The sequence below is a fragment of a genome, unplaced genomic scaffold (genome assembly GCF_019419815.1).
Source record: "Pyrus x bretschneideri cultivar Hongxiangsu unplaced genomic scaffold, Pyrus_bretschneideri_v1 Contig107, whole genome shotgun sequence".
Taxonomy (NCBI): Eukaryota; Viridiplantae; Streptophyta; class Magnoliopsida; order Rosales; family Rosaceae; genus Pyrus; species Pyrus x bretschneideri.
In genome coordinates this window covers 324,049-334,789 of record NW_025999399.1, presented here as the reverse complement: position 1 = coordinate 334,789, position 10,741 = coordinate 324,049, and the positions used below count along the sequence as shown (strand labels likewise).

At 36.6% G+C, this 10,741-nt stretch overlaps 1 pseudogene; it reads left to right on the top strand.

The window, feature by feature from the left end:
• Window positions 1–2,933: 2,933 nt before the first annotated feature.
• LOC103945022 lies at window positions 2,934–10,010 on the top strand (annotated as a pseudogene).
• Window positions 10,011–10,741: the final 731 nt, after the last annotated feature.

Genomic DNA, 10,741 nt, shown 5'->3' with positions numbered 1-10,741 from the left:
CCTCTATGGCTAAGTGGCTTAACCCCAACTAAAAGATCAAGGACCTAACCACAAGACAACTATGATGCCTCAAGTCAAAGGACTACTTTGCATTATTCCAACTATGAGTTCTCATGTGACATGAATATGAAAACTCCTTGTTCATCATGTTCAGTGAACTCATTCTCTATTGAGCACCTACATGTTTGTCTTGGTGTCAGTCACACCAATGACTCAAGACCAGTCACTCTTCCTAAGAGAAGACATAGCACGTACTGATCTTAATAGACTGTCAATGCCCAATTGGCAATCCTATGATCAGAAACGTTTAGGATATGTATACAAAAGAGAATGGTCTCATGAATCTAACTTCTTTAGATCACATTCTCTCAATTACATATTCCTTGGACTTATCGTTTAAGCATATAACATTTATATGAGACGACTTAAAACAATAACCATTGCCCTTTATATTAAACTAGATTAGTTTAACATATGAAATGTTCGTAAAGTATCATCATATGATTGGTTTTTTATAGGAGCATATTTATGCGACATTGTTAGCTTATTTCCTTGCATTTACTCAATTAGTTTATATTTATTAGAGTGTTTTAAGCTATTTTCATGCGTTTGTAGGTCCAAATGGAAAAGTGGCAAGAAAAGGCAATTTGGAGCATTTTAGAGTAGTTTTGGGCTTGGAATGGATAGCACATGCATGGAGCGATGTGGATGGACCTTTTTGAAGATCAAAAGAGGCTAGGTATGTGCTTAACATCTGGAAGAATTAATTCAAGCCATTCCTCCACACTCGTTTTTCTTCTTTTTTCAATAAAAACCCTTCCCCCACACTTGTTTTTCTGCAAAACGTTGATCAAAAGGAATTCCATTTAAGTCATGCTTCACTATCCTTTAAGAACAAGGGTATGAATAGTCCTATTCTAGGCTAGGTAAGGATAATGTGGCTAACAAAGAAAATAGGCTAAATAAGGCTCAAAGGGGTTAAACCTACAATACATATGCAAGGGGTAAGGTTTTTTGGCTTTGGTTTAACTAAACAACTTCATCTTATTGTATGCTATGCAATCAATATCATGCTTTGAATGAAATGGGCATGATTTCTAGTATTTGGAACTATAATGATGAAACGCATTCTAAGTAGCAACCAAGCAAATAAATGATGAGATCATGCAACGACTTTAGAAAACAATAATCCTCAAATTTATAACTCTTCAAACAAAGTTTAGGCTCAAGTCTCTCAGGGTTGTAGCATTAGTTTGAGTTCCTTCTTTCAAGCATGTTACAAAAACTGATTTTTTTTTTTTGTGATTAGATGTGAATTCATAAACGACAATTACAATTAAGCATAAACCAAAGAGCAAATCAAACTTTCATCCATGTTTGTATCTTTCTTTAACAGTCATGCAATTAAAAACCAAATCCTCATCATTGTGTTGGAAGGTACCCTAAGATACAAACAAACACACAAAAATAACTCTAAAACAACTCTTTTTGGGTTTTTCAAAACTATTTTTCAAATTTTCGTATTTTCTGTTTAAGATACATAAAGACACTTCAAAACACACTAAAAACACTTAAAATAGTGAGAAACAACATTAGAAGTGATAGGTGATAAAATCCCATGAAAATCATGCAAAAATAGCTTGTTTACCCCCCTCCCCCCCACACTTAAACCAAACATTGTCCTCAATGTTTCAAACAAAGACTCACACTCAAACAAACAAACAACACAACTAACAAACACAACAATCATGGTAAAGTAAAAGCAATAAAGAGTAGGGTTTAGGAACGCAAATCTGGTTATGGATTGTTGGAGATTCCTAGGTCTTCTTTATTTGAATGCATGGGCTGCCTCCTAAGAAACACTTGCTTTACCGTCTTCCAGTCAGACAATACCTCTCTTTTAAGCTCCATTAGAGCCCATGGCATGGAGGGGTACATCCTCCACAACCTGCCCTTCAAAGTTCTCATAATAAGGCTCAATGAATGGAAGGGGATAGTGATCTTCCCTGATTGTTGTGTTGAGCTTCCTAAAGTCAATGTGAACTTTCTCACCACCTTGATTTCGATTGGGAACCAGCATCAAAGAAGGTAACAACCTATTAGTTGAAATGGGAATTGAAATTGAGGTTGGAGACTTACAAACATATTGTGATGGAGGCAGCTCAAGACAACATTGGTTGATTTTTAATTTTAATGACTATTTATAATAAAAATGTTATTTCATAATATTATCACGAAAATTAACCTTAAATTGTGAGGTGACAGAGAATTTATGAACAAGTCTCACTTTAAGAGATTTTCCAGTATTTTCTCAACCAAGAAACAAACACAGTGATGAGAATCATGAGATCACGAGAGTGAGGGTTAGTTTGTTATTGATGTGCTTTGAAAAAAAAACTGCTTTTGTTGTGCTGTAAGAATAAGTAGCAGTGAAATAAAGTGGGTAAATATTTATGTAAAACAGCTGCAATTGTGTAAAATAACAAAAGAATAAAAAAAAACAAAACTTATGTGTTTTTCTTCCTTTCTTTTTCTTTTTGCCAAAAAGTTCATGATTGTTTCCTTTTTCCTCTCTTCTTTGTTTCCCTTTCTTTCTAACTTTTTCATTCTTCTTTCTTTATATTTCGTTCTGCTAAAATGTTTCTGGCTTTTCTTCCATTTTTCATCAATGATCCCTCTTGAAATTTCAAAGTCCTCACCCACCTTCGTCCCTTCGCATTTCTCTTTGAGTTCCAACGATCTGGAACCTTTGTCCTCACTCTCATTTCTATTTCCCGCATTTCGATTTCCAAGGCATTACATGTTTTGAAAGGTGAGGTGGTGGATGGGTGGGTGGGATCTAGGTTATCATCTAGCAGGGAGTGGGTTGGGATCATGGTCTGCGAGGTGGCGACGGGTGTATTGGGTGGGGATTGGAAAAAAGATTGGGTGGTGAATCTAGGGAGTAAGAAGAGATGGAGGGGATAGGGTGGTGAATCTGGGTAGTGTGGTGCCGGAGAGCGACTGGAGAAAGGGGGTGGAGTCCAAAGCTGGGATGAGAAAGAGAGGGTAAGGTTGCCATTTTGAAAAATTCATTTAATGGCACTGTTCAGCCGTGTATTGTGATAAAAAAACTGGTTTTCCAAAACTGGGTTTTGCTGCCTTGCCTTTTTAGCAGTTTTTTTTTTTTTTTTTTTTTTTTTTATCCAAAACTATGAAAACACTGATTTTGAAAGTTTACCTAACGTTTTTTTTCATAACTGCTTTTTTTTTAAAGTTAAGTAGTATCTAATTGGTACTGAATTTGAAAGTGAAGCCTCCCACATCTCTACGAAACAAAAACTAAAAGGCTAAAACCCAATAAAACATTCCCTTTTTAAAAGTCCTTTCCTCCCAATCCCCTTCCCAAAAAACTAGGATTCTCTCTTCTCGTCTTTCTATCCATTTTCATCTCTTTTCATCTTCACTTTTCATGTTAAAACGTTGATGTGACTTAACTGTTCAAATAAGAGGCGAGGGTGGCAAAAAAAGGAGAGAATCATACTCCCTTCCTAAAACCCAAACGCCCAAACCAACCACCACACTCCACGGCCATGATGCAAGCCACTCTCCTCACTCCACCTCCACGCCCTACCCCCACCGCCGCTGCCGTCAAGTCCCTACTACCACCCCCTCATGGGCCCCGCCAACACCGACCCCCATTCTTTGTCAGAGCCTCTGTTTCTGAGGCCGCCCAATCGCCGCCCTCCATCTCCGTCGAATCACCCCAGCCCCCGTCTGCAAAGCAGCACCAAAAGCTCAACAGGTACAGCTCCCGCATCACGGAGCCCAAGTCCCAGTGTGGGTCCCGGGGCATTCTGCACGGCGTGGGCCTCTCCAAGGAGGATTTGAGCAAGCCCCAGATCGGCATATCGTCGGTCTGGTACGAAGGGAACGCCTGCAACATGCACCTGCTGGGCCTCTCGGAAGCCGTCAAGGAAGGGGTCCGAGAGGCCGGCATGGTGGGGTTCCGGTTCAACACGGTCGGGGTCAGTGATGCTATTTCCATGGGTACCAGAGGAATGTGCTACAGCTTGCAGTCTCGGGACTTGATTGCCGACAGCATCGAGACTGTTATGGGCGCTCAGTGGTACGACGGCAACATCGCCATCCCTGGCTGTGACAAAAATGTGAGTCTTTTTTCTGGGAATTCACTAAATTCCCTATTGTTATTGTGGATGGAAATGTGGGTCCTGTGTTGCTCTGTAATTTGAAATTTGATTTGTGATTCTTCGGGGTTTATCTTTCTGCTTGTTTTTCGTAAACCATGTGCTTTCGTTTGGGTCATTAGTCATATAGCATTCGTGAAGCTATGTTTTCGATTGAAAAGATGGTCTTTTCTTTCTACACTAGAGACGGCGGTATCTTAATAATTCAGGTGTTTGACATGTAAGACTAAACTTGTCGAAAACATAAGTTAAAAGATAAAGCTCATCAACCACAAATTTATACAAGCATTAAAATCACAATACAATAAACATAATAACAAACTAACCCGTTGCAGTAGAAGAAGAAGCCAAATCAGACTTCTAAACAGTGCACCTTCTCCTCTCTTGCAAACCCAAAAGTACTCAAACTAACAATAGGTCTTAGTTCAATATTGAGCGAATATTTTGTGAGAGCAGTGGTCATTATTTATAATAGATCAATCCTAATTTGTTCTCCTATTAGAATCACCATAGGATACCAAATATGAATTCAAATCATATTTGAATTACAATCCTACAAGAATTAGGATAGTTTTAAGCTTTCTAGCAAGACTTTTCTATGTCAATTAAAACACTTCAACCGGCTATAATATTCAATTTCATACTCATATTCTAACATTCTCTCACTTGAGTATGAAACATATTAATCACACAGCCTTTCATATTCATAGAAGTGATCGCCAAATCTTTTGGATAACAAAAGCGTAACCTCACATACAACTTACGTATGCATTTTAAAATATGGAACTTAAGAATCTTTTCTGTTACATCGCATAATTAACCCAAAAATCACAACATACTTAATTTGCACTGTGTAATTATGTGAACCAACTGATGTAGCAAAACCAAACCAATACGTAACACAACCAAGTTAGATACAAGTTAATATCAACTGTATTAACTAACAGTCATTGCAATACACTGAATGTCTTATCAGAATCCATACATGAAACCAAATTCGTTTCCTTTTGAATGCTAACCGATATGATAGGATCCTTCTGCAGTTTCAATCCTATTCCTTAACAATTCATATAATCCTCTTATCATATGATCTTCTATACCAGTTTGAATCATACCAGCTGTCAAAATCAAAACCAACTTACTATCATGCTCATATCCTTATATCTTATATTCTCCCACTTGAGCATGAACTAAGCTAAATTTTCAGCTGCACAAACTTTTAATAGAAGTGATCAATGTGATCAATTATTCTCATCACATAAGAGTTTTTCACATCACATACATTATATCTATACATTTCAAAATGCAAAATCAAAGAAGTATTGCCGTAACCAATATGCAAACAGATTCCATGATCACATGCATCCAATTTGTATTTACAACAATGTGATTTTACTTGACCAGAACAAACACATAAATTGGTTTGCTCCCACTATATCAAGTCAAGTTTAGTTCCAGCAAATAGCACTAAACTTCTCATTACTTAAACAAGACTCTGGATTAAATTTCTGGATCTTGGTACTTCTGGATCTGTACTTTGCGTATGTTTCCATGAAATAGTTCTCTTATTATTGGAGTTCGTATCACTGACCTACAATATCTTGGAACATAATATAACTTCTTTACTACACTATCATTTGATGATTGATGTGGTGTGATTGACATCATAGTTGCTCTCAAATTAATCTGCTTGTTGGATATGTTCTTTTCAATAGAAAAATATGCGGGCTATTGGGTAGATAATATTTGTTTTATTTATCTTTCTTGTCTTCCTTGCAGCCTGGTCGCTTCCAAGGCAATACTTTGATATAGTATCTGCATTTCAGGTATGCATTCTAATTTGAGGTTTGAATACTAATGTCAGAGATGCCTACTTTTGGTTCTGAGTAAAAAGATATCTGTCCTGTTAACTGGTTTTCTGTATTTCGTAGTTGTGGTCTTGTTTTCATCTTGCTTTTGTTTCTTTGGTATAAGAAATGATGTGTGTTTTGAACCTCTTTCCATTTCCTTTGTGAAGCCGTCACTGAATGTGACAAAGATGAAAATTTCTATTTTATTCTAGTAGATACATGAAGTGCCACATTCTGTAGCTTCCACAGTAATCTAACATGTGGAATTGGATTTATTTGTGTTTTCCTTTTCATTTTAGTAAAATTGTTTCCAAGACCAGTAATGTAGTGCAATATGCGCTAGTTCAGTTAATTGACTAAATCTCCAAAAATGTCTACATAGTTTTGTTTGCATTTGGTACAAATGGCTGTTCTTTCAATTTTCTCATCAATAAATAAGTTAGTATCTACATAAAGATTTATGAAGGGTTATGGGAGAAGGGAAAGTCACTCAAGATCACTATCCTAAAAATCCCCCGCCTAGTGCCACCTAAGCCGCCCTGCCTAACCCCGCCTAGGTGCTAGGCGGCTAGCCACCATCCCGATTATCCCTAGGCATTTGAAAATTAAGAAAGGGTGCCTAGACCTAGACGCTAGGTGGAAAATGTTAACTCACACATCAGTTTTTCTGTCTGATAATATCTTAATGTAAATATCATTTGCACTTAAAATAAAAAGCTGCTTCAGAACATAAATCGCTATGTTTGCAATGTGAAGTTAAAATTATTCATAAAATTTGTATTTTTTATTAGAGTTTAATTAGCTTACTGTATAAATTTTAAAGTTTTGTCCTTTAGTTCCTTGTGTGGTAGTGTGTTGGATAGTACCTTGAGCTTATATGACAAGTGTATCTCTTAGATCCTTTCCTAGCTTATGGCTTACATGCCATTGGATCACCATATGTCACAATCTGATGGAGTCCTACATTAGGTTTGGATCTGTGCAACATTCCCTTACATAAGGAATGTAGCCGTTTTGGTGTAATCATCAACCTTTACTGAAATGGAATAGTTTTGCAAAGCTTTCTTCATCTTCTTCATTTGGTTGTTCTACATTTTCTTGAAATACAAAACAGTTTTTATAAACATTTACATTTTTAATTGTTTCTTTTTTTTTTTTTATCGTTTTGCAGTGTTATGGAGAATATGTAAGTGGATCCATAAGTGATGAGCAGCGAAAGAATGTTGTCCTTAACTCTTGTCCTGGGGCTGGGGCTTGTGGTGGGATGTATACTGCTAATACGATGGCTTCTGCCATTGAAGCTATTGGAATGTCTATTCCTTACAGGTACAGATGCCTTCAGAGCGGAATTTAATTTAATTTCTGAAATCAACCTATTTCTTATTTTTATTTTCGTTGTTGCTTTTTTTCTTCTCTAAAAGCTCTTCTACGCCTGCTGAAGATCCATTGAAATTGGATGAGTGCTGATTGGCTGGGAAATACCTCTTGGAATTACTGAAAATGGATTTGAAACCTCAAGATATTATTACTCCAAAGTCACTACATAATGCTATGGTTACTGTCATGGCACTGGGGGGGGTCAACCAATGTTGTTCTGCACTTGATTGCTATTGCGAGGTGAGAAGCCAGATTTCTGGTATACTAATAATTGTCTTGCATGAAAATATCAACTGACAAGATTCTTGGCAGGTCTGTTGGTTTGGAATTAACTCTAGATGATTTTCAGAAGGTTAGCGATATGGTTCCATTTCTTGCATATCTTAAGCCTAGTGGCAAGTATGTCATGGAGGATGTACACAAGGTATCCTTTCTTGCACTCAATGTAACATTTGGTGGCATATTTTGCGGGTATATGCCATCTGTTTTATCAGTTCTGGGCTGGTGCTTATTTCTCTTGACGAGCAAGTAATGGTTCTTTTAATAGATTGGAGGAACACCAGCAGTCCTTCGGTACCTTTTGGAGAATGGGTTGTTGCAGGGGATTGTATGACTGGTATGCATGTTAAAAATCTACAGATCGTTTGAATATTTGGAATTAATAGTTTAAACTGTAATTCATATAACATTAACATAAGGACATCTGTTATGCAGTCACCAGGAGGACACTGGCTGAGAATGCAGAAAGTTTCCTTCCTTTGTCTAAAGGACAGGCAAGATAGCTATCTTCTCTTAAATTAACGACGTTTCTGTCAATAAATCATGTGTTTGAAGACCAACATTTAACACATCTGTCTCATGCTTTTTTTTTTTTTTTTTTTTTTTTTTGAAAGTTTCTTACTTTTTCCTTTCATTCATTCAGGATATACAAGGCCCTTGGAAAACCCTATCAAGAAAACCAGCCATCTGCAAATATTATACGGAAATCTTGCACCAGAGGGTTCTGTAGCAAAAATTACAGGAAAAGAGGGGCTACATTTCTCTGGTGCTGTTTTCTGTTATTTGTTTAGTTAGTACTTGTTTCTCTCCTTTTTAATATAAAACACCCTTAACTGCTGAGTTGTTGATTAAAAATACTCCAGGTCCTGCACTTGTCTTTGAAGGAGAGGAGTCCATGATTGCAGCTATCTCAGAGGATCCTATGAGTTTTAAGGTCGATTATTGTTCCATGATTGCAGATATCTATGGAAATAATTTGTTCACAAACTTACAAGTTGAAAATTCTGGTCTTGGATAAAACAAAAAATCAAAATTTCCGTAATGCTTAACGAAATCTTAGTGAGAGATCTTTTTTCTGTTTGAATCCTAGGCATAATGCTTTAAAATGAACTGGATTGTCAAAAAGGAATATGTAAATACTTGTATTTGTATTTGTCATCTTCCAGGGGAAAGTAGTTGTTATTAGAGGAGAGGGGCCAAAGGGAGGACCAGGCATGCCCGAATTGTTAACACCAACCAGTGCAATAATGGGTGCAGGACTAGGAAAGGTAGCGCTATTCAAATTCTATTTTTTGGTTGTATTTGCTTGGGTGATCCCTTCAAGTTCAAGCTGCATTGCACTGCTTTTTTAGTTGGTATGTTGCTATTGTTTCCTAATGGACGTTTCATTGGATATTGCCTTCTGGTCCTGCAGGAGGTTGCTTTATTGACGGATGGTAGGTTTTCAGGTAGTTCGCATGGATTTGTTGTTGGCCACATATGTCCTGAAGCACAGGTGTTTTTAACTTATCATTCATTTTTCCGGGAGCTTCATGTCATGTTACTGGATTTACATAAAAACTTTGGCGCCTTGATCGCTGCTGAAAATTTAGTTGTGTTCCACAAAGAGAATGAAAAACTAATGTGTTGCAACTTGAAAACGATAAGAAAGATGAAAAAAGAGTGCTGATTGTGAATTGTTTTCAGGAAGGTGGTCCTATTGGATTAATTGAGAATGGGGACATGATCAACGTTGATGTCGCAAACAAGAGAATGGATGTCCAGTTAACCGATCAAGAGATGGACATGCGGAAAAACAAGTATATTCCCCCACCATACAAGGCTAACCGTGGAATTTCGTACAAGGTTCGTATGTCAGAATCTTGTTCTGCAACCATTCTCCCCGTATTATGAGTGTTATATCTTCTTTATGTGCAGTACATCAAGAACGTGGAGCCGGCTTCAAGGGGATGCGTGACTGATGAGTAGGAGTGGTAGGAAGCTCAAATTGCCAACCGCTTATTTTTCATTACAATTCATTTGTTGGCATTTGTTTGGAAGTGGCCTTCGATCTGATTGCCGGATGCTACTTTTCTTTCGAGGTTGTTGTATGCAACTGTAAATGAAGACAAGAAATGGAGATTTGATAGTGACGATGGAATTCCGCCTGTCAGATGATTTCTTGAGAGGTCTAATTTTTCCAAGCTTGTGAGGTTCCATGTTTGGTTTGGAATAGCAGTTACAGCGACCACACTTGAAATTTCTGTTTACGCCTTTGAATTATGCTCTGGAAAAATCTGAATTTGAAATGAAAATAACAGAACCAATCTGCTAGCAATTGTGCTTTGAAAAAGGTGCTGATTTTGTTCCTAAACATTAATTTTTTTTGACATGAATTGAGAACACTTGCATAAATCGTTTCATATTTTAATTGCAGAATTTAAAATTTCAAAATCATCATCCATCATTCAAAAAGGAGTTTTTTTTTTTTTTCTTTTTCTTTTTCTTCTTCTATGAGAGCATCTTAGGGTTTTAGTTATAATGAATGTAGGATAAAGATTGCATGATGATAAGATTTGATAAAATGGTTGGATTTGATTATAGGGTGTGGGTTTATTAATAAATTTTAGTTTTATTGTTAATTTCATCTTATACTTCATGATTCTAAAAGATATTAAGCGCCAGTTGGACGGCGGGTTGGGGTAGGCAAATGAGGTAGATTTAACTATTTTATTATATAATATAAATGAATTAAATTTACTATATAATACATAAATAAACATTAAATAGTATGTTACTTTTTAAAAAGAAGAATATACATGTAGGATAATGTTATTCATACGCTCATTTTTACCTTCCACCATGGTTCTAAAAGACGTTAGGCGCTAGTTGGGCAGAGAGCTAGGGCTCAACATCTAGGCAAACTAGGCAGATTTAGATAAATCTATATATAATATTATATAAATTAATTAAATTTACTTAATATATAATAATAATTTTTTTTTTTTGTCAAACAATAGATTTTGTTAGATTATGTGTTAAATTAGTCACCGACGGGGTTTGAACTCA